Here is a 25,294-nt window from a genome sequence, read left to right as displayed (position 1 = left end):
CCATGTGTTCAAGTGCATAACCGTTTTTCTTGTAAAAGATGCCCTTGCCCTTGGGTTACCTTCTCCTTGGCCTTCGCAGACGTTGTGAAGCAGATTCCTACCTGACCAAACCAACAAACGCGTCTTTCAATGAGAATGGAACCACTTTGAAAATCCATTTATGTTTGGATTTTTAAGGATGAAGCATTTACAATAATGTAAAAGAACAGATAATGTGATTTAGGGCATTATAGGGCATGCTTTACCAATATTTAAGATATAAAAGCAAATATATCCTTTCTTTAAAGATTTTCATGTTGTGATACAGAACATTATCATGGACAAGTTGTAGGCTCTTAAATTAAAAGAACTGAAGACCAACCTGCAGATTGATACTCATTGGAACCAAAAAGAAGACAATGTGCTTTTTATACATTTTTAGTTTTGTACAATTTTTTGTTTATGATTTTCTGTACATTAGTTGAATCTTCTATTTAAACCAAATATTTTTAAGTAAGTCTTTGTGTAGGTAAGGGTACAACAAGGCATAAAGGGGATTCCATTTGGATATTAGATAACTGGTTTGGACTTAAGATCTGCCATTACCACAAGCATGACCTTCATTATACTTTCAACTTGTCTGTATGCCTTTTCCACATCTCTAAAATAGAAATGACAGTAGGACCCATTTCCTAACATCATTACACAGGTTAAAAGGGTTGATACACTAAGGGCCAACAGGTGGTGTGGTGGCTAAAGTGCTGGATTCCCACATGGCTGACCATGGTTCTAGTCCTGGACCTGGCAGCTTGGAAATTATGCCTGGCCCATGTGCATGTTGCCCAAAGTCTCAGGAGGAGAATGGAAGAGAAGGGATTGAGGTGTGGTCATCCCCCCGAGGGGTTGATTTCTTACTTTCTCCAGTGAGAGCACGTGCCCTAGAGCAAAAATCTAAAAAAATGGGGGAAGCAGTTGATACACAAAGTACAGTATTCCCTGACACAAAGTAAGTGTTAAAAATGGTGTCTATTGCTATTTTTATCATAGAGAAGGTTTGGAAATGATCTAAATATCCATCTCACAGAAATATCTAAACTAATTATAATAGTTTCTTAATTTTTATTCATGCTACAGAATGAGAGAGAGAAGACCCTAACAGTCTTGTCACATTGAGATCCCCTTCCCACAGCCCTCCAGTCCGTCAACATCTTGGGCATGCATGCCTGAGCCATGTGGCTTCCAGCACTACAATCGGGTTTGCTATCAACTGTTTTGCCACGCCGGGCCAACTTTATTATTTTCATATGCTATTTTGATATAATGCTATGGACGGGTTACTATGCAGCGATCACTATGTCATTTCTGAGAGCACTTAATCACATTAAATTCTTATTATGTAGATTCAAGTGAAAAAATAATAAGACAAAATTATTTCCATTATATAACTATAATTAGTTTCCTTAAATTTTTTTTTTCTTTTTTAATGGTAGAGCATGTGCACACACACACACAGGTGAAGAAGAGAGAGCGCGAGAAGCACCCTCTGCACGGGGGTCACCTTGCAAACCTCTTCATCAGTTGTCTCACGCATCCGATCTCGGGCACTTGCTCTCACACTCACTGTATTTCTGGCTGACCTGGCCTGGGTTTTGAGCTGTGGCTGCCATGTGGAGTCTGGCTTCTCTTGAGCAGTTCATTACCCCTCTGCCATGGAGCTGGCTTATTAAAATTACTCATGATTTTTATTAAAAAAATAAAAAATAACACTTGAGTTGTCAGTCAATAGGTAAGTTTTATTAAAAAAGACTAATTTTTAAATGGACAACATTAATATCTTTAGCTGCTTTTAATAATTGAAAGCCTTAAGAAAGATCCACCCCATATTAATATCATGCAAATAACAGATACCAGGTATTAGATTGCCATGCTATTGTTTTCAGGTCATAACATTAAAATATTCATGAGGCCAAACTCTTCAAGCACCAGAAAGATTCTAGGTTCTTCTTTATGATTCTCCAAGGAGTTTTCAGTAGAAAAGAAATGTCTCAGGAGGCTTCAGACATTACAGAGGCTGTGGCTGTGATCCCTTAGGGCCCAATAGAGTCAGCACTTAACTCCTGTAAAAGAGATCTTAATAAAATTCACACAGCGTGAAATGGAAAGTCTGGGGGAAAAATGAAGTTTTCACAAAGTGAAACAAACGAGCTTTCTTTGTTGGTTCAGAGGAATAAGGAAACCCAACAGCAGCAGCAGAAAATACTGGGGAGTAGTGAGCGTATCTCTGAGGTTGCTTTTGTTCATTGTTGTCTGGAAAACACTCCTTAGAAGTCTTGGAAATTGAGATAATGAGGACACAAATTGCTATTCCATACTCACTCGCTGGGATGTAAAGCTCCAGGGTTTGTCTACTTTCTGGGATTTCACACTGCAAGTGGCACAGTTTGAACACTTTCTGTGTGTGTGTGTGAGTGTATGTGTGTGTGTCTTGAATAAAAAACTATTGTAAACTTCATCCTTTGATCAAGATACAAGGCATCTGACAGCATTCGCATCAAAAGCAAAGACACTCTCAGTAGAGGTGTTCTTTCTTCAACGTTTGTTAAGTCAAAGCTCTTCACGGTTTGGTCATGTTTCAAACTTTTGTCAGCCATGTTGGATAAACAATTTGGGTTTTCCTAGTTGTTCTTCAAACATGTTCCTTTGGTGCTCATGGGGACTTGATATGGAAACATATTCTTTTTTTTTTTTTTGGAGAGGCCTTTGCTATAGGGAGTGTACACTCTCCAGAAAGACAGAGACAGAGAGAGAGAAAGCGAGAAATCACCCCTTGGGTGGATGGCCATGCTGCAATCCCTTCTCCTCCATTCTCCTCTTGGGATCCTGGGCATGCACACACAAGCACCCATCGTGAGTTTAAGCCACTGGGTCTGGGACTTGAACCGTGGTTGGCTACATGGGAGTTCAGTGACATAGCCATTACACTGTTTGTCCCAGGAAACATGTTCTTATTCACCCAAACAGTTGTGTGGTAGCAGGTCAATACTAGACAAGGTGAGGTACTGGAAGATGAAGTTATGTAGATCTTTCACCTTCTCCACGTGTAGGATCCACAGAGCAGCAGCAGCAACCCCATCAGCAGTTTGCCAGACACTGGATATTGAATCTACATCATCACGACATTCCAGTTGATTTATGCACACGTTATATTGTGAGAACTCAGGCCACCATTTCATTAAAGAGGAGTGGGAGATGACACATGGGATTCACATGGGAACAGGTTAAAGGCCATATTGGTGTAAGCTATTTTTGGTTGCTCTCTCTCTCTCTCTCTCTCTCTCTCTCTCTCTCTTTTTTTTTTTTAAAGCTTGCTGGAGAGTTCACATGTTGGTCAGAAAAGGAGAGATAGACAGTGAGAGGGCAAGTGAGAAAGCACCCCTAGTTGGGTTATGCCACAATCCTTCCTCTTCCATTCTCCTCTTGGGATTTTTGGGAATGCATGCAGATGCGCCCAGTGCATTTCTCAAAACACCAAGTATGGGGCATGAACCATGCAGTTAATGATGTGAGATCTAGACTCCTTTACCAGCACACCACTGTGGATCTATGCAGCTCTCTCAAGACTGTGATAAATGAAATTGAAGAGTAGGAAGGAAGAAATGTGACAGAAAGGGAAAACAACCCAGAAGAATCCTTCGCTTTACTATGGTAGAGCTAAAAACAGAGGTGTTAGCTATATTCAGATCTCCTAACCCCCTGTCACTAACATGAACAGACTCAGGAGCATTTATTTTGTGGAAAAGTAAAAAATATAGATGATGTCTGTCTTCCAAACTAAAATTGTACTGATATTTACAATTATAAATGTTTTTCTCTCTTCATACTTAATAAGATATTTATATAAACTTGATGTCATTTTTGATCTAAAATAAAAATGCGGAAGGATATAATCTCTCAGGTCCATTTCAGCTCTGAAAAAATAGTCTGGGGCCTCATAAAAATCCTGAGAGGGCCAGCCAGGCAATGTGGTGGTTAAGGCATCCAGAGTCCACATGGTTGACTATGTGGTTCAAGTCCTTGACCAGGTGGCTTGAGAAATATGCCAGGTGCGCACACACGTGTGTGTGTGTAAACTCTTGAGAGAAGAGTGAACAAGAAGGGATTGTGGCATAGTCATTCCCCCCCCATGGGGTGCTTTCTCATTTTTTCTCTTTCTATCTGGCCAGCATATGTACTCTAAAAGAAAATTTAAAAAATAAATAAATAAATAAAAAAGAAGGTAAGAGAGCTAAGTGGGACTGACACATTTATTTTCAGTGGCTTTTTGTTTGATTTTGGTTTTGTTTTTCAATATTGTCATATAAGGGAAATGATAATGTAGGATTCAATGCTAAGGCACAAACTTCTACCATTGTGCCATGATCTGTTCTATGGATTTATCACATATTTTTCAAGTAGGTAGTATAAGTCAGGCACTGTCTTAGGTCTAGGGATGAAATGGAGTGAAAAGTGAACATGGTCTCTGAGGATTTTCAAATAGTGAGAAGAAAAGCACCAATATGCCAAACTGCTGCCAGGGAAAACTATGGCACCACAAGGAAGGAATGGAGGATTTACTTATTGACTTCTCATTTATAAAAGGAAGGTAACAAATTTTGTCACAGGTTTTCCTTGTTTTTTTTTTTTTTTTTTTTGGTAAGTAAAGTGTGTAAAGTAGGCAAGAAAGGACTAACTCAGCAGGTCTGGATTATTCAAATCCTGTACAAGCCAAAGAAAAGCCCTTTTTAAAGATGGGGCCCTTGGCTAGCTTCTGCAATATAACCTCTGAGCCTCTAAAATAGTCTGCCTCTAGAATACTCTGCCTCGTCTTATACATCTGAGGCCTTGGGCCACACTGTACCAGTTTGATCATGTAAGTTTATCTCAACAGTGTGACTTAAGGCAAAGGCCTGTTTTCACACTGATGGAGGCTGGAGACTGAGGTTCTGAGGTCGGTCTGATTCATATCGTATGCTCACCTACCAACTCCGATAAACATCTTGGACACCAAGGCTCAGGCAACTCACCCACTGGCAGCATTTCATATTTGCTGTCTTTGCTGGGTATTAAGGCCCTTATCCCTATCTGAGTCAGACATAAGAATCTAAAAGTCCTTATCTTTTCCCTAAATGGCTGTTTTTCAAACTGCATTCCTATAGAGAATCTAAGAGATGATCCTGTCCTCTTTGCCCCACCTCATTACTAACATGTGGAACCACTTGAAATAACAGTACTGTCAGTCTTGTCTTTGTTGTGTTCTAGTCAACAAGCAATAACTGGAGAGCATGTGGATATATGTATTCATAGAAAATTGAAGTCCACATGAGGTGCTTCATACAGTTGGCTTCAAAGGTAGAAACATCCCTAACATATGGTATCCTAGAAGTAACTTTGTACCTACCAAAACCAGGCATGTAAATTTTAGACCACTGCCCATCTTTTTTCTGTTCTTAAGTCTTAAACCTAGCTCTCTCTGAAGGGGTGACTTCAAAATTCCCATCTTTCTTCCAGATGACAGATGAAATAAATTGATCAAATAAAAAAATATGGAGATACTTTGCTTTCAAATAATAAAAGTAGATACTTTAAATAGTTCTCTATGAGTTTCCGGATAAAATTTTACTATGATAAATTGGTTGACCTCTGGCAATTCTGTCTCTCTTTACAGCTATATGATTTCATTCTCACTGTTAGTTTTGTGATATTGCGTACATATTTAATAATCAAGTACTTGTCCTCCATGCACAGAGAAATTTTAAACTCTCAGCAAAGAAGTACAATAGGAGCACATACTTAGAAACCCAGTGGTCTTTTTTTTTCAGTATTTAAAATTTAATGTTTAATTATAGAAAGTAATGAAATTCTTAAAAGCACAGTTTTTCTACATAGGAGTTAAAACCAATTAACATGTTTATTCAGCTAACAGTTTAATTTTTATTGTCATTTAACAATGCTAGCCTTTTACTTTTTCTTAGCAGCTATGAAAAGATTTCCTCTTCAAGACTTCTGTTGAGTCAAACTTTGATCTGTTTTAGGAAACCATGAACAAAATAGATAGAATAAAGCAAGAGTATAGAAAGACCCAAAATAGACTCAATTCATAAGAGTTAAATGTATGATCAAAGTAGAATCTTAAATCAGTGAGGGAGTGCTAGACTTTTTGACAAACTGTGTTGGACACTAGCCATTTGAAAGAAAAAAGAACAAAAACATTTGAATCCACGTCTCAATCTCTACTGACACAAATTACAAAAAATAATAAAAATAAAAATAAAATACTAAAAAAGGTATAGAAGAATTCTGATATAAACTCAGAAAGGGGAAGGGACTTTAAGCTAGTATTCAAATTAAAAAATGACAAGATAAAATATGGATAAATTTTCCTATAAAAATGTTGTTTTAAGTCCTTCAGTCTGAGAGACAGAGGTAAGAACTGTTGCTCTACCTCTACTGATGCCACCCTGTCGGGAGCAACAGGGAAACAAAGGCCTCCTGGCTTGAACTCATCACCTAAGACCCCTTTCCCAGCCTGCACTGGGGAGGAGGGGATGCTCTGGCCTTTAAGGACCATCACCTGGTTCCTGCAGTCTCAGAAACAGAAAGTAGAAACTGCTGCCTCACCTGTGCTGATGCCACCCTGTCCTTCACTGATTCAGGAGCACAGGGAAGCAAAGGCTGCCCAGATTGAGCTGATTACCAAAGGTCAACACCCAGCCCATGATGGGAGTGGAGAGGTTGCTCCAACCAATGTGCTGTGTGTTGTGTGGGAATTGAACTGCCACCTTATGTTCTATTTGTCCAGCTCAGCCTCTAGTCACATAGGGAGCAGAGAGATCTGGGTACACAGGAACTGAACACCTGAAAATAGTGAATTTGTAGGAATTCTCTCCCTACACCCACAGCAGAAAAAGGAGATAAACTCCCTTCTGAAAATATGAACCCCACTTTGGCTTTTTCATTACCACTCACCGTGCAGGAAGGGAATTGTTACAGAGGTAACTCACATCGTAGGGAAACACATGAGCACACAGCTATAGAAACATATCAGAAGAAGTAGAAAGAAGAAAGTATATCACCAGATAACTGAAAATCAAAGCAGAGTCCAAAGAAATATGGGAAAACTAGGAAATCTCTCTCCAAAGAAAAACAGATAAAACAAAAGAGATCACAGCAATGTCAGAAGAAGACTTCAGACTATTTATTACAACTAAACTCAATGAGATGCAAGAGAAAACTGACAATTCCAAAATATGAGAAAATCCTTCTATGACTTAAAGGAGGAACGCCATAAAGAAATAGACATTCTGAAAAAGAATCAAACAGAACTGCTAGAGGTAAAGGATACAATGTAGGAAAACAAAACCTCTCTCAAAAGTATTAATAGTAGATTAAACCATGCAGAAGAAAGAATCTCTGATCTTAAAGACAAAACCTCTCATTTAGCCCAAGCAACTGAAAGAATAGAAGAATAACCATTAAATATGAGGACAACATATTGGAAATCCTAGATACCATTAAATGGCTGAATAGTCACATAATAGGTATTCCGGAAGGCAAAGAGGCAGGTAAAGGCATTAAAAAAAAATCTCTTTCACAATATAGTAGCTGAAAACTTTCCAAATATAGAAAGGCATATGAACATCTACTCCAGAAAATACAAAGGACAATAAATAGATTTAACATAAGAAGATCCTCTCCAAGAAACATAATAACGACATTGGTGTCAAAGATAAAGACAGTATCCTAAAAATGGCAAGAGAGAAAAGCCATGTTACTCACAAATGTTACCCCATTAGAGTAATTCCAGGCCCTTCAGTTGAAACAATGCAGGCAAGGGAAAAAAGGGAAGACATATTTAAAACTCTGAAAGAAAAATGACTGCAGCCAAGAGTACTATGCCCGGCAAGATTATCCTTCAAGTGGGAAAGAGAAATAAAATAATTCCCAGGTAAGTAAAAGCTGAAATCATTCACCAAATGCAGGCCAGCAACTCAGGATATACTAAGGAAATACTAGATCTGGAAAATTAAAGGAAGACAAATAGAAGTAAGAGAATATAAAACAAATTGAAAAAAGTAACAAAATTACAGGGATAAGTCCACACATATTCACAATAACATTTAATGGCAATGGATTAAATTCCCCAACTAAAAGGCACAGATTGGCTCAATGAATTAAAAAAACAGGAATCTTCTTTAAGTTGCTTACAAGAAGCATGCCTCTTATTGACAAAGACACATGTAGACTAAATACTTTGAAATATAATATTTGTAGTTTCATCAATTTATTGAGCAAGAATGTACTTTAAACTTGGTTTTCAGTGATCAAAAACAACGCCAGTGTTTCCAATTTTGTTTTGAATGTATAAGCTGAACGATGATCACTATAATGGACAGAAGCCACCTTATTAGAGAAGGATACACTATTTATCTTCCATCTATAGTTTCTCAGAAGGGATAAGAATTATTTGAACTGTTAAATTTCCACATAACTCCATGAAACGCCTGATTTTCCCTTTGTACTTAACAAAAGTGTTAAGCATGACTATAACAACTACTGTGTTTTCTAGTAAATGGTAAGTATGATTTTAAAAAACAAAATCAAACAAGTGAGAGCTTTGTCAGTGAAAGTGTCTACATTTCAAAATTTCAGTTTCAACTGGATATTATTTTACACACAAACAGGTTTAAGTACAAATTCACCAATTATTCGATAGGCAGTTGTTTCAACAGGTTTCATATTGCATTATATATTTATTATTAAAACTATTATTCATTGTATAAAAATAGGTAACAGAGGAAAAGTCCAAAATGTTACAACTAGTTGAGCCTTTCTTTGGAATGAATTTTAAAAATGCTAAAATCAAGGACTTATTTTATAAAGCCTATAAATCACCAAATCACTGACTTTACCATGTCTTCACTTTTAAGCATCTCTTTCCAATTTTTTTCTTTTTAAAGCACATATTTCTTTACACACAGTGCTGTGATCTTAGAAGAACTGACAGTAAGTCAGTAAAAGTGTTCTTTTTCTATCTCTTTCTAATGAGTTATATACAATTTTACCTATCTCTAACTAGACTAATGATTGAGACCACAGATCTTTTCACATTAAATGTTTATCTCCCACAATACTCTACATGGAAGTAACAAATTCTTTTTTCATTGGCTATGTTAAGATGATCATATTTTAAAAAATCCATCTTCATTAATTTGTAAGACTTTTTGTTGTCTGATTGTTAATTATTTTGTTTTTCTTTGAAACTGTGTTTCACAGTAAAGAACGTCATTGACAATTTAATATGTACTTCCAAAATTGCCAGTAGAGTGAATTTCAAACAAGTACAGCGTAATGTAATGTTATATGTTTAAGGTGGTCAATATGTTTATATCCTTGATTTTTTTTGAATTTCAAACAAGTACAGCGTAATGTAATGTTATATGTTTAAGGTGGTCAATATGTTTATATCCTTGATTTTTTTTATTATGTGCCATGTAAATACTTTTAAAAACCACATATATTCTACACAGATATATAAAATTACATGTAAATAAGAAATTACAATAAAAAAAAGAAAACTTAACTTCCAGATAGTGTATTTGCCAGAAAAAGACAGAGACAGAGAGAGGGAGAAGAAAAACACATTCCGGAAGACACATGATTACACTATAATCTCTCCTTCTCTATTACTCTAGCCTCCTAGGATTTGAGGCATACATGCATGCATGTTTGGCATTTCTCAAGTTGCTGGTGTCAGAATCAACCATGGCTGGAAATGCAAGATCCAACTTCCTAAGCCACTAGACTATGGGCCTGGCCATATCTATAAAAAATATTTTTTGGGAACCAGCAGTTAGCTAATGGCTATGTCGCTGGACTCCCACGTGGTCGACCGCAATTCGTGTCCCGGACCTGGTGGCTTAAAACTCACGCCAGGCGCGTGTGCGTGCATGCCCAAGATCCCGAGAGGAGAATGGAGGAGAAGGGATTGCGGCGTGACCATCCCCCCTGGGGGGTGATTTCTCGCTTTCTGTCTCTATGTCTCTCTCTGTCTGTCTGGCGAGCGCATGCGCCCTACAGTGAAAATCTCTCCAAAAAAAAAAATATTTTTTTTAAAAAAGAGAGAGAAATCAGTAAACGTTACATCATACATCATACGGCAAGGAAGAGCTATGAAAAATATTTGAAACTAATAGCACTGCTCATTTCTAATTTATAAAATAGGTATAATGTCAGTACCTTCAGTACTTTTTCATTGAGTTGTTTCAGTAATAAATGAATTGATGTAAGTAAATCCTAAAGCAGTGCCTATATATTATGTTTTTTAAAAAATTCTGTCAAAATAGAGTACAGATACACACACGTGCACACGAGGGAGATGAGCACTCTCCATGGGGTCTGGCCATGGCACAATCCCCTTCCCCCACTGGATCTTGTGCTCTCCTGCATTTGCCCAGCCCACCATGCTTCAGGCCTACCCAGCCTGGGATTGCTGCAGGAATAGCAACAAGGAGGGAGAAAGTCTTCAAAAATTCTTGTCCAAGTCCTGTCCAGTGTTGTTTCTCTACTACAGAGAGTCCCACAAAAAAAAAAGAACTATACATACTTGTCCACTTCTCATCCTAAATTAATGCATTCTAGTATAGCTTTATCTTCCAAAACAACAGTGTCTAGGTTCACATCACAGTTCAGCTACTTAAATGTTAATGACCTTGGACAAATTGGTTAACCTCCTTAGGCCTGTTTTCTGTAAGATGGAAAGTATTGTTGGCCTCAGAGGAAATTGTGACTCCTCTTGACCTGAGCATTACTGCCACACCATGGAGCTGGCTCCCATCACAATTATTATTATTCACAGAAACTACACTATTGTCATTGTAACTGTTACTGACACAGTTAGGTCTCTACAATATATATACATATATATATATATTTTTGTTGTTGAGGTTTTCACTATAGGGCGCGTGCGCTTGCCAGACAGACAGAGACATAGAGATGGAAAGCGAGAAATCACCCCTCAGGGGGGATGGTCACGCCACAATCCCTTCTCCTCCATTCTCCTCTTGGGATCTTGGGCACGCACACACATGTGCCCGGCGTGAGTTTTAAGCCACCAGGTCCGGGACACGAACCGCGGTCGACTACGTGGGAGTCCAGCGACATAGCCATTATGCTAACTGCTGGTTCCCTCTACAATATATTTTTAAATACGAAGACGAAGTGGGGCTTGCTTCATAGCCTGTTGCTTAAGGGAGCCAGTTTTCACAAGGTTGTTGTGAAGCTGTGTTTTTTTAACATGCTAGTTTGGTCTGTACTAATCATTAGGGACTTCCCTGTGATTTAAACACACACACACACACACACACACAGACACAGACACAGACACACACAGGCACACACACACACTATATACACTTATATAGGCATTTAATCTTTTTCCACTGTGTCACAGATATTTAGCCTGATTTTCAAGAGAACCAGCTTTGCATCAAGTTTTGGGCTGTAATGTAGTCAAATAATAAGGATCTCAACACAGACACCAACAATAATGTTTAGACTTCCTGGAGCTCCAACTTGTTCCAGCCACAGTGACGATGTATGTGCCTTACTCCATTGATTCTCACAATTTCCTCTGAGGCCAACAATACTTTCCATCTTACAGAAAACAGGCCTAAGGAGGTTAACCAATTTGTCCAAGGTCATTAACATTTAAGTAGCTGAACTGTGATGTGAACCTAGACACTGTTGTTTTGGAAGATAAAGCTATACTAGAATGCATTAATTTAGGATGAGAAGTGGACAAGTATGTATAGTTCTTTTTTCTGTGGGACTCTCTGTAGTAGAGAAACAACACTGGACAGGACTTGGACAAGAATTTTTGAAGACTTTCTCCCTCCTTGTTGCTATTCCTTTTCTATTAAATCAGATTCCCAAGCTCTTGCGGAATGCACCAGTAAAATACACATTAAAGCAAATCAATCAAACAAACTGGAATTGGATTCCAACTTTCTTTGCATCCCAGCTGTACTCAAGTCTTTCCTAAGGAGGAAGGTACAGTGTGGGCAGCCACTGCCAGTCCCTCTGCCCCTTGACTATACAAACATTTATTGTATATGGGGACAGTTCTTGGTTGATTTCACCCAGGAAAGGTGATAAAACTGCTTTTACAAGAAAATCCTGAGCTTAGTCCAGGTTCTGCTACAAATTAGCTTTGCAAAATTGCATTTGATCCTCTATAAAATTAAACTTTTTAAATGAAAGAATTGACTTAAACAATTTCTTAGGTATAGTTTTTTCCCCAAAATTCTATAATTTCACCACCTGTGAACTCAGTAATGGCCCAAGTATAGTCACATTACTAAACCATTTTTATCTTTTCCCATGTTTTCAAACTTTATACAAAATTTATTCTAGGGGCCAGCATTTGGCATGGTGGTTAAGGTGCTGGACTCCTACATGTCTGAATGTGATTTTAGTCCTGGACCTGGCTGCTTGAAAATTTGACTGGGCATGTGTGTGTGCATACCCAAATCCCCAAGAGGAGAATGGAGGAGAAGGGATTGCAGTATGATCAGCCTTCCTGGGGGGGGGGCAATTTCTCAGTTTCCCTCTCTCTGTCTCTGTCTCTCTTGCCAGTGAGAGACTTATTTTGTACTTTCAAACGATCTCTGTTGTTCTTTTATTTTAATTCTGTAAGAAAGTCAGTACATCTTCCTGCAACAGTGATCACCAGAGGACAAATGAACTCAACACAAAGACAGAGATGGGAAAGAAGGAGAAAATACCTTCCAATGGGGCATGGCTATGCAGCAATCTGCCCATCTCTCCACCCTGTTGGGATTTGTAGCATGCATATATGTTTGGAAAGTTTTTCAAGCTGCTGGGGCTGGAATTTCATTCCCAGTTTGCCATATGATATCCGGATTTCCTAACCACTAGACTACAGGGCCAGCCCCAATAACTCTTCGAAGAGTTAGTACATAAAAAATGATCTACTTATTTTATACCTCAAAAATTTAGAATTGAAAAATCTACCATGTGTAAAGGTAAAGTAAGTCATAAGACTTCAGTTGTTATTTAATTACCTCAATAAATACATCATTATAAATTATTATATGATTACACACTAAGAAGGCTTATTGGAAAAATCATTAAAAGCATTTACAGAACATTTTATATTTATTCTATATACATATCTCCTGGAGACTTCTTTTTAAAAATATTGAATACTCTTTGAGAATGATCAATTTTGACATTTTTAATTCCCAATATCAAACACAATAATTACCTACACTCCAGAACTGTTTGTTGACCATAGGGACTTGAAAATTATCAATATCCTGGTTGCATAATAAGTTTTTGATTGTATAGTTCGTGGTAGAAAAAAGGCAAAACAAAACATAAAAGAGAAAAACATTTATTTGAAGAATGATTCCATGGTGCTGGTGTTTTCTCCAGACTAGAGTGGACAAAATCGTTAATAGAAAAACAGAGAACCAATATGTTCTTATGTTCCCAACTGATGTACTCTTGTGCTATTGTAAAATTGGTTCAGGGAGTCTGTGTGTGTCTCGTATAAAACAGCTATTGATACGCACTTGAATCTATTTTTCTGGCATAAGCTAATAACAAAACAAGTCAAGGGAAGTGTAAATTCTGTTGTTTACAAATTATACTTCCCTTTTAAAGTGAATTTAACTGCCAAGTTATGGAAAAATGTTTATAGTTTAATATAAGTTACTAACATTTAGTCACTAAATTAGAGAGGAATTTAAAAATCAGATCTTTCTAGTCCCTTAGAGCAGAAGAGCATATAATCAGGTTTTAAATATTCTATTCTATTCTCTTTTTGCTTTAAATATAATTAAATAAGGTAAATTTGTAATTATGTGAATGATACTTTAGCATATCAACTGACTATTAAAGAAAGTCAAAACATTGATGACCCAATACTATGGCCATATAGAAAATAAATTTATAGCCATATAGAAAATAAATTTAAGATTACACTTGATTTTACATTGATTAAGCCTTGCTTCTTTACTCTTACTTTAAATTTTGAAATAATCAACATTGTCTTGGACACCAGCCACTTGTCAGACACTATTTCAGGTTTTAAATATTCAGAAATAACCATATTACATTTTTCAATAGGTGGTGGAATATTTTTAAAACTATATTAAAAATAAATAAATATTAATTCATGAGTTGCATTTGCTCTCATAGACATGCATTTAGCTTTTTCATTTAAAAGCTCAGTGAGTAGATGACTACATAAAATGTATACTAACACATTCTGGAGATTAAGAACTATTGGACTGGTTATCTTCATTGTGTTCATTTCTGTTCTAGAGACTTCCCATCCAAAAATAAAAGTATCAGGACCAGCAGGTGAAGTGACGGTTGAGGTCCTGGATTTCCACTGATTGACCACAGTTCAAATCTCAGCCCTCGTGACTTGCTGTCTCATTCTTTCTCTCTCTTTCTCTCTCTCTATCCATGTCTCTATTTGATCAGATAATATAATAATAATAATAATAATAAAATTTAACAACTATTTCTTTAAAAATAAATAAAAGTATCAATCATTTTATCTTATCTCTGTCTATCTTTGATCTTACATATAAGATTTTAGTTCTCATTGTGGTTCAGACTAATGTACTTAAGAATCAACCAATCCTGTCTGTGACAAATCAGGTATAAACAGTGTAATAGTGTTTCTAATTTTGCATCACATTTATTTTTACATGTCTTTTTCCCCAACTAGACTTAGCTTGTGAAAGTGTAAGTGAGGAATGAAATGGACAGTCAGAATAACCCTATCAGGGCTAGATCACTCAATTCACAAAAGCCATGCTGCTATTTGAGACAGAGTGTGGTCCCCACCCAGCATTCTGCAGAAGTGGGGGTACACTGCTGATAGCTGGGAACATCTACATTTTGAGAGGCTAGAGAGTGGGCCCAAGACTCCAGAGGGTGAGACATCAGTGGGCTTTCTCTTATTTTGCTTGCTAAGAGTTGTACATTTAGTTTTCCTCTCAAAACTCTTCTTTGGATGACTGTCAGTAACCATCTATGATGGACGTTAAGAGGTGGGGACTTACGGGAAGTGATTAGGTCATAAGGACAGAGCACCTGGGAATGGGATTAGTGCTTCTATAAAAGAGGCCCCCAGGGTCTTGTTTGCCATTCTGCCAAGTGAGACGTGGCACGAGGGCACCCTCCACAGGACACACATCAGACGCTGTATTTGGGGCCTCCACGTCCTTGATCCTGGATTTCCCAGCCCCAGATCTGCGATAAATCAATGTTTTTTTGTTTAAAAGCTATCCAGGATAGGGGACTTTGTTACAGCAGTTCACATGGACTAAAACAGGGATGACCGATAAAGGAAGGGTCACTAGAGCAGGGCCTGTTTGGGCACCAGAATCGTTCTGCTGTGGTCATTCACACTCGAAATCAGAAGCGTATGAATCTGTAGGCTCGAAACAATATCTTGGGTGAGATTAATGCTCAATGAAAAATTGGAAGAGCAGTCTGAGGCGTGAGAGAGAGCAGCCAATAAACAAAAGGTTAAAGAAGAAAGAGATGAATGGGAAAGGTCAGCCAGTCAAATCGTGATAAAAATCAACAAGGAGCGGGTGGAGAAAGTGATTATTCACACAAATTGGACGTATCTTGGGGACAGAAAAGGTCCTAGGAGCCAGAAAGTAGGGAGTAAAAATCAAACTAGCAGAGGGAACAGTCAAGTTTAAAATAGAAGAATTGTTATACAAGTCCCATCCTCATGGAATATTCTAGATGTCTCTCTCATTGTTCATGCTGGGTACAGGCCTGGCTGACTGTACTGACTGCATTTTTCTGATAAGTTCATCTTCTGGTTGGGGAGAGTCAAATTCTCCCCTTCTTGAATGTCTTAAGCTATGATCACATGAGTGATCATAGCATTGCTAGCTGCTCCTTTGCAAAAGAGAGAAACAGGGGAAAGTAAAGAGGCCTTAGCCAGTGTGTAATCTCTTGTTGAATTTTAAACTCTCCATTCTTTTTGTCTGTTTGCTTTTAATTTTGCTATAGGGTGTATGTACTTGCCAGAGAGAGAAAGACAGAGAGTGAAAGTGAGAAATCATCCCTCGGGGGCTGGCCACGCTGCAATCCTTTCTCCACTCTCCTCTTGGGATTTTGGACACACATGCACACGCACACGGTGTCATTTTCAAGCCGCCAGGTATGGGACTTGAACTATAAAATTGGCCATGTGGGATTCAGTCGCCTTAACCTTCATGCCACCTACTGGCTCCTCCACTCCATTTTTTAAAAAAAGTTTACTCATTTATTTCTTCTGAGAGGGACTCAGAGACAGAAGCATCCGTAACACAGAACACATGCCCGTTCACCTGTCTCAGTGACCCAAATCACTGGCATGCGAGTGTTGACCTGGTTCAGGGAGGTCCCAGTCTGCTCACCAGGACCCTTCCTGTGTGGGTCCACAGCTGCATTACCTCTGCACCACTGCATGGCCCCTACATACATTTTGTCTAATCCTAGGCGTACTTTGTTTCATATGTTTGGATTCCATAAGATTTCTAATAAAGAAGACTGACTCCATAGTTTAAACAAACCTTCAGGTGATATTGTCACACATTTAAGCTCGCAACTAATGCTTTTAGAGCAAGCCTAGAATAATTTTCTGCTCCATCAGACAGAGGAGAGACCTAAAGCTGTGCAGAGCCTCTCACAGGACCCAATCTCATTGGCTTGGTCTCCTTCAACAAGCATCTCTTACTGTGTGCAAGGCATTCTGCTGGAATGGGTAAGATTCTCAGGGACTAATTTACACTATCACCCCTTTCATGTTTCCAGAAATGTCTTAAGCTACTAAATGAAACAACTTCCAAGCAAGGGCTTATAGTAGGAATGAATGATATTATGTACGTTCAGAAGTATTTATAAAAACACAATTTTCAGTTGTGGAAAGGGCAATTTCAAGCACGTGGAAATGAGGGTCATTTCAACATTGTTTCTGCAAGCCAGGGGGCCTCCTGGAGAAGTCAATCTCTAGTGGGTTAGGAGGAGGTTTAACAGAATTTATAAGGTGCCTGGTTAAGGTGCCTCATGCAGTTCATTTAACTGGCTCCCCTCTGGACTCCAGATTCTCCTTTTCTATGTGTGTGTGTTTCATTTTGTTGTTTTATTTGAATTTGTTATAGAGCACATGTGCTAACCAGAGAGAGAGAGAGAGAGAAAGTGAGAAAGCACCTCCCCAGGGGGAATAACCACGCTGCCATCCCTTCTCCTCCATTCTCCTCTCAGGATTTCGGGCATGCACACACGCACCCAGCATGATTTCCGAGCTACTGTAGCTTCTTCAAGCTCCATGCCACTTGCTAGCCCAGATTCCCCCTCCTTACAAGAGAAGAGAGGATGAGGTGCTACCTCACCTCTTCTCTGGCTATGGTCCCAGCTCAAGAGGAAACACTGCAGAAGTGTAAAGGAGGCAGGAGGTTACTGAATTCTTTTTTGCTGCTCTTAATTCATCACCAACTGTTGTAAAGAATGGAATTAAAATGCCATAAGGGAAGCGGTTGAGAGAAATTTACTCTTTTACCCTTGAGATCTAATAGGAATTCAAGCAGTATACATTTTATTTTATTTTTCTTAATGGTCAAAGCCCTGGGCTGCATAGTGTAAATACCTTTCATGGATGAAAGCAATCTTAGTGAAGAAAATTCCTTTCAGCATGGTTTGTTGTTAAAGCTTCAAGAAATGTTCATTTTAAATGCTATCATTTCTATGAACAGAAGATTGCCTGTTGCTAAGTAACATCTATAGGATTTCATGTTTCTCATTGCATATACAGATTAATTATAGACTCTCAATTGTATGGTATTCTATTGCTCTTTTGTCTACAATTTTAAGTGTTTGAGCTGTAAAGTTATATTTGTACATTTTTTTCCCCATCCAGGGATTAATTCTGAGTTTCAATTCCCAACATGATTTCTCTTGTATTCTCACTAGGTTTTCCTACCGATTGAAGGGGAGAAGGAATTAGCAAGATTAAAAACAAGAGAGAATCAAAAAGTAAATCTCCTAGGTTTCTTTTCAATTAGTGTTACGTCAAAAGAAGTGGTGGACCCACCGAAGAGGCGGAGCTGCACTGGGTTGCACAGTTATGGTAAGGATCACCTGCAAAGCTAAAGCTGCACCTTTTACTGGAGAAACTCATGGATGAGGAGCCGAAGGCTTGGGCTCAGCTCTCACGCCTTGGAAGAGTTACCTGACCTCTACGTCTGAGGCAGCTCATCTCGAAACCTATTTGCCTTACACACCTTAGAAGACGGCTCTGAGGATCAAAACATAACCCATTTTGAACCCTTATCCAGCACTAAGATAAAAGATATTACTAGTATGATTACAAGAGATGGTTTCACCAGAGCACCACACTATCCTGAGAGCTAAAACATCCTCCTTGGCCATTTTTTCTTGCTGTGCTTTTGCATATCAGTGGCCTCTGCTGCGTGTCCCGATGACACAGCATTTTCTGTTTGGAGGTGGCATTTCCTGTCCTCAGACTGTGACCCACAGTAGCTCTGACAGACCCAATCGCCCTCGAGTGTGTGCTGCATCAAACTAGCAATTGTCCCTGTCACAGACGTGCCAGTGAAAAACCGCTTCCCCTGGTAAAGTGGCAGCTTTCCACTGAGGAAATCTGCCTGTGCTTCCACCAATACAGACATTTGAGCCGGAACAAAAACCACTCTGCTGTTTCACCAGCTCAAGTAAAGGTCATTTTTCAACCTGCCTCTCCTGCAGTGGAAGGCTTTGAGTGTACAGCTCTAGGAATGTCGCCTATTGGAAAGACATTTTTGTTCTCAGGGGTTGTGTTATCTTCCCCGGTGCTGAGTTTGACTGTGTTGAGTGAGGCAGGGCATGCAGGTGACATAGCAATAGTTTGACTTGCAGGGGAAACAGCCCGTTACTACAACTAGTGTCGGCTTTCTGCCTATTAAATGGGAATGCAGTAGAAAAAATATTTAGAGTTGATCAGGTTTGGGATAAATGGAAAAGGTTTTGTTTGGGATTTTTGGTGGCTTTATGTATCTTTTCTGGAGTACTCTTTAAAACACATCAATTTTCCTTGGCACAAAGTGGAAGAAAACAAAATTTGTTTTCGTAAATATTTCTTGGTTCTTTAGGTTTTTTATCTTAGTGCAGGGTTCATTCTGAAACAGTTTTACTGTCAATAGGGCAATGATATTTATTTTCTCATGATCCTGTGCTGTCAATTCAGATTTGGGTACTGAATATTTATTATTACTATTTTACTAAGATAAATGTGATTGAGTTTTACCTTGGAGATATGACGTATTTTATTGTTAATGCAAATACATGCTGAAGAAAATAATCTAGTAATTTTCAATTTAAGACTGTTAGTTAAAATAAGAAAGTTCTGGATTCAGTCTTGGCACATAGGGATTTCTATTGTTCTTTTTTATTTAATTACATTTGTTGTTGTTGTTATTATTATTATTATTAATTTGACCAGAGATAGACAGAGAGTGAGAAAAAGGGAAAGTGAGAAAGTAAGCTACCAGATCCAAGACTCTGCCATGTGGGAATCCAATGTCCTTAACCACCACACCACCTGCTGGCTGGTAGATAGGGATTTCTATTCTGGGTTCTGTGAATAATGACTTCCATGACCCTGAAGGCACTGACTGCTCTCCGACCATACCCAGATGTCTAGGCTCCTGCCTGTGTCTCTGAACTGTGCCCTGAAAGCTGACTTCTGTGGGTGCAGGCCCTTGCCTTCTAGTTTGGTCAAAGGAGTCCTGCCAGAAGACAGGAGAATAGGGATGCGGAAGTCAGGTATCTTCCCCAGCTGACAGCAATGTGTTTTTGACAGTGTTTCATCGTACAAGAACCAAAGTTTTCTCTGGGTTCTGATTTCCTTGTTCCTTCAGGAGCACGGAGGAGTCAGGTAAAGGCTTCCCTTAGTTGGGTTCTTCATCATTTCATGGTTGTTCCTAAATCAGGCCCACATCTCTTTAAATGGCCCCTACGTTGAATTCTCCTCAGTTAAACACTTTGAGTAGGTTATTTCCATTTCCCTTGGTCTAAACTTAACTTACAAGAAGTTAATTACACTCTCTGAATTTCAGTTTTCTCATTTATAAAAGAAATATCTGCCCAGAAGTTTGCTATGATGAGCAATAATGAGGATGGTGCTAAAATTAATAACAACAATTTAATGCTAAGAGAAGCAAGCTGGACTCTGAAAGACAGGCATTATATGTGTCCACTTAATATATACTGAATGTCTGCTCTCTATAACAGAAACTGAAGATTGGAAGATGCAATAACAGGAGAGCAACCATAGATACCAGAGACAGTATAGGAGGGCTTGGGCAAAAGGGTGGGAGAGAGGGGATGAGAAAAAACAAACATTTAATAGACACAAAACTGAACAGTTACCTGGTGACGATAACGTATATGGTAATGTCTTTGTCATGACTAATATGCACTATATTCATGCTGGGAGAAACCATGTTGTACACTGTAAATATGTACAGTGATTAATGTAAATTTTTAAAACGATTTTCTCATATAATGAAAGATCCAAAAGAATTCACCACCAATAGATCTGTATTGCAAGGAATGTTAAATGATATTTCTTTTGTTGAGAGATTTTTGCATATGCTCGCTGGAGAGACACATACAAAAAGTGAGAAGTCACCCTCCAGAGGGGATGGCCACAGCAATTCCTTCTCCTCCAGTCTCCTCTCAGGATTTGGGGCATGCACGCACAGGTGCCTGGAGTATTTGAAGCTGCCTGCTCTGGGACTGGAAACATGGTAGGCTGTGTGGGAGTCCAGTGCCTTAACCACGATATCCCTGCTAACACCTAAAGAATATTCCTTAAGCAGAATGAAAACTTACTAGATGAAAATTCATAGCCATACAAGGAATGAATAACATTTGAAATGTTACCTCTATGTATAAATATAAAAGGCTTTTTCCCATTAAAATAAATATTCAATGTTTTGTAAAAAATTAGTAACAACAATAATGATAGATGGCATGCACTCTGTATCTACCTGACGCACATCCTTTATCCATCATAGTACTTTGTAAAATTTTCATAATACTTTTAACCAATTGTTTCTAAAATAGTACCATTTCAATGTGTAATCAATATAATTTTGTTTGAAGTTTATTTCTTTTCGTGAAAGAAGGGGAGAGAAACAGGCACCCTCATCCCTGGTCCCATGCTGTGACCTTCCCCACAGTCTTCCAAGCGATTGTGATCTGTGCTGCAAGAAACATGAGCGCGTGTGCTTCTTTTCTCCATGCTGACTCCGTTCCCCTGGGCACATAGCCAGTAGTCAGATTACTAGATCATACAGGAGTTCTAGTTTTAGTTTTTGAGGAACCTCCATTCTGTTTTCCATGGTGACTGTGCTAATTTACATACTCTCCAACAATTGTACATGAGTTTCTCTTTCTCCACAACCATACCAGCACTTACTGTTCTTTGTTTATTTGATAATAACCATTCTAACTGAAGTGATACCTCACTGTGGTTTTGATTTGCATTTCTCTAATGATTAGTGGTGTGGAACATTTTTCCACGTGCTTCTTGGCCACTCGTACCTTTTTTCTATCTTTCTTTTTAACTTTTTACTATGGGGCACGTGTGCTCACTGAAGAGACGCAGAGAGGGAGGGAAAGTGATAAATCACCCTCCAAGAGGGATAGTCATGCTGCAATCCCTTCTTCTCCATTGTCCTCTCAGGATTTGGGGCAGTCACACAGAAATGCCCAGTGTATTTTTCAAGTCACTGTGTCTGAAACTTAAAACACACAGTTGGCCATGTGAGCTCCAGTGCCCTAACCTCCATACCACCTGATGGCCCTGCATTACCTTGTTCTGAGAACTGTCTGTATAGATCAACTCCCCATTTTTTTTAACTGCATTATTTGGAGCTTTTTGTTTGTTTGCTTATCTGTTTTTGTTAGTGAGCTGCTTGAGTTCCTTGTGTCTGGTTATTAACCCCTTGGTCAGACATACAGTTTGCCAAATTTGTCTCTTCACTCTGTTGATTGTTCCCTTTGCTGTGCAGAAACTTTTTAGCTTTCTGTAATCCTATTTTCTTATTTTTGCTTTTGTGTCCATGTTTTTGAAGTTCTATTTTAAAAAATACTTGCCCAAGCCAATGTACATAGGTATTTCCCTTGTGTTTTTTTCTTTGTTTGTTTGTTTATTTTTTTAGCAAATTCATAGTTTGGGGTCTTGTATTTTAAGCCTTCAATTCACTTTGAGTTAATTTTTATACATGGTGAAACATAGGGGTCTAGTTTAATTCTTCTCTATATGAATTTCCAATTTTCCCAGCACCATTAATTGAAGAGACTGTCTTTTCCTCACGAAATGTTATTGGGACCTTTGTGAAAGCTTGGTTGGCTATATATTTGTGGACTTGTAACCAGGTTATCTATTCTGTTCCATTGGTCAAAGTATCTGCTTTTGTGCCAGTCTAGTGCACTTCCTCTTACGGATGTTTAATATATTTTGAAGTCAGGTAGTGTGATGTCTCTTGACTTTGTTCTCTTCTCTTAAGATTGCTTGGTTAGTAGGGGTCTTTTGTGGTCCCATACAAATTTTATTTATTTATTTATTTATTTTTTAAATTTCTGTGAAGAATGCTTCTGATATTTTAATAGGGACTTCCTGGATCTGTGTATGTGTGTTTGTCTTCCTCAATGTCTTTCCACAACATTTTATAGCTTCTATTGTAGAGATCTTTCATTTCATAGGTTTAATTTTTTTCTAGATATTTTATTTTCTTGTAGTTATTATAAATGGGATTGATTTCTTGAGTTCTTTTTTGCTTCCGTGTAGGGCTTTAGGAAGGTTAATAATGTTTGTGTGTTGATTTTGTGATGTGCAACTTTACTGCATTTGTTTATCAGTTCTAAAATTTTTGGTGGATTCTTTCAAGTTTTTTAATGTATATGATCATGTCAGCTGCAAACAGCGACAATTTGACTTCTTCCTTTCCAATTTGAATGCCTTTGATGTTTTCTTGCCTAATTGCTCCAGCTAGGACTTCTAGTACTTTGGTGAAAGGAGAGTAGACATCCTTGTTTTGTTTAGTTCTTAAATGAAAAGTTTTTTACTTTTCCCCATTCACTATAATATTAGCTGTGGTTTTGTCATATATGGACTTTATTATATTGAGATACGTGCATCTATATGAAATTTGTTGAGTCTTAATCATAAAAGAATGTCTTATTTTATCAATAAGATTAATTTCATCCTATTTAATGTCTTATTTTTATCATTCTCAGCATTATTTTTCTGCATCGATTGATATAATCATGTGGCTTTTCATCTTTCTGTTGATGTGATGTAGCACATTAAATGATTTTCATATGTTGACCCATTCTTGCATTCTTGGGATAAATCCTACTTGGTTATGATATATAATCTCTTCCATGACCTGGTTAATTTAATTTGCTACTATTTTATTAAGAACTTTTGCATCTATATTCATCAAAAATATTGGTCTGTAGTGTTTTTGCTGTTGTTGTTACATAACACCATTTTTTGAAATGGTCACAAACTGTTTCCCATCCTGTATCCCTGCCCTTTAAGCAAGCTTTGAAGTTCTTCCAATCAAAGGTGGCATTTTTCTCTATCCTTTGGCTCTGTGTCAGACTGATGGCTTGCTTTGGTCAATGAGAAAACAGGAAACGAGACACAGAGCAAATTACAAAGTGCTTTATTTTTTACTTGGTGTCGTTTGAGATTTTGGAACCCTACCTCCAGGTGAACATGCCTATGTAGCCTGTGTATTGAGAGATGCATGCCCTAGTCATGCCCAATGTATCATTAAGTCAGCGACCAGACATGTAGAAAATACCTGTCCAATCACACAGTTCTCATCTAAGCCACAAACTTATTGCAGAAGAACAATTAGATTCAATCAACATCAGTAGAATTTAGCTTAGGGTAGCAGGACTGTTTAGATAATCTGCAGACTCATGGACATAAAGGACTGTTGTTTAAGCCATTTAGTTTTGAGGTGATTTGTCACACAGCAACACATAACTGATAGAATAGTTCTTTGTAAATTAAAAAAATATATAAAATCATTTTCTTAAATGAAATAAATGAAAATCAATGAAAAACTATCATACGTTATTATTATTGCTATTATTATTATCAATACATCATCATGGTAAGGGAGAAGAGCTCTAAGAATGTTATTTCTGGAATCTTTGCACCAGCTAGGGTAATTCTGCTAAAGGTACAATGCTTGCACATTGGAGGTAAGCAAAAGAACAATTTCTGATGAATTTATTTTTTCTTTATTTTAGTTTTTTTGTCATAAGGTGTATACCCTTTCTGGAGAGAAAAAGAGGGAGGGAAAGTGAGAAATCACCCTCAAAGGGGGATGGCCATGCCACAATCCCTTCTCCTCCATTCTCCTCTCAGGATTTTGGACACACATGCACAAGTGCTCAGAGTGATTCTCAAGCTACCAGGTCCTGGACTTGAACCACAGCTTGGCATGTAGAAATCACCATCTTAACCACCAAACCATCTACTGGTCTCCTAATCAATTTCTTTTTTTTTTTTCTTCTTTTTTTTTTGGAGAGGTTTTTGCTATAGGGTGCGTGTGCTCGCCAGACAGACAGAGAGAGACAGAGAGATAGAAAGCGAGAAATCACCCCCCAGGGGGGATGACCACGCCGCAATCCCTTCTCCATTCTCCTCTCGGGATCTTGGGCATGCATGCAAACGTGCCCGGCGTGAGTTTAAACCACTGGGTCCGGGACTCCAACCACGGTCGACTAAGTGGGAGTCCAGCGACATAGCCATTACGCTAACTACTGGTCCCTCCTAATGCATTTCTAAAGGCACATTGGTCATGAGTGTCATTTGGATGTTGCATATTCTTTAAGACAAGACATTTAAAAAATGTATGATAAGAACAGTAACCAAGGAAATTCAATGGCAGAAAAAAAATTTCCATGGACTCTAGTCTTAATAGGGAGATAATAGGCAGAAGAAGCCACGGGCCTTCAGGACAAGGTTCCACATGGCTACAGTGAACTAGATTTTTAAGGGAATGAAGATTTTCTACTAATAATTCAGCCTCCAACAAACGAGCTAGCGGTAGGGAGCCCCCCTATGCACCCCCAGCCTTCTCTCTCTGTCTCTCAGTTCCTGTCTCTCCCTGCTTCTGTCTTCCCTTTTTTTTTTTTTGTTTTT

General features: G+C 38.3%; 1 protein-coding gene across 1 annotated transcript in view; it reads right to left on the bottom strand.

Annotated features, from left to right (window-relative positions):
• DOK6 (docking protein 6) overlaps positions 1-25,294 on the bottom strand; it is a 293,919-nt gene that overhangs the window by 106,458 nt on the left and 162,167 nt on the right. The gene's annotated exons all lie outside the window — the stretch shown is intronic.

Source organism: Tupaia chinensis, unplaced genomic scaffold (assembly GCF_000334495.1).
Source record: "Tupaia chinensis unplaced genomic scaffold, TupChi_1.0 Scaffold000206_1, whole genome shotgun sequence".
Classification (NCBI taxonomy): Eukaryota; Metazoa; Chordata; class Mammalia; order Scandentia; family Tupaiidae; genus Tupaia; species Tupaia belangeri.
The sequence above is the reverse complement of the archived record's forward strand: the minus strand, read 5'-3'. Positions and strand labels throughout refer to the sequence as shown.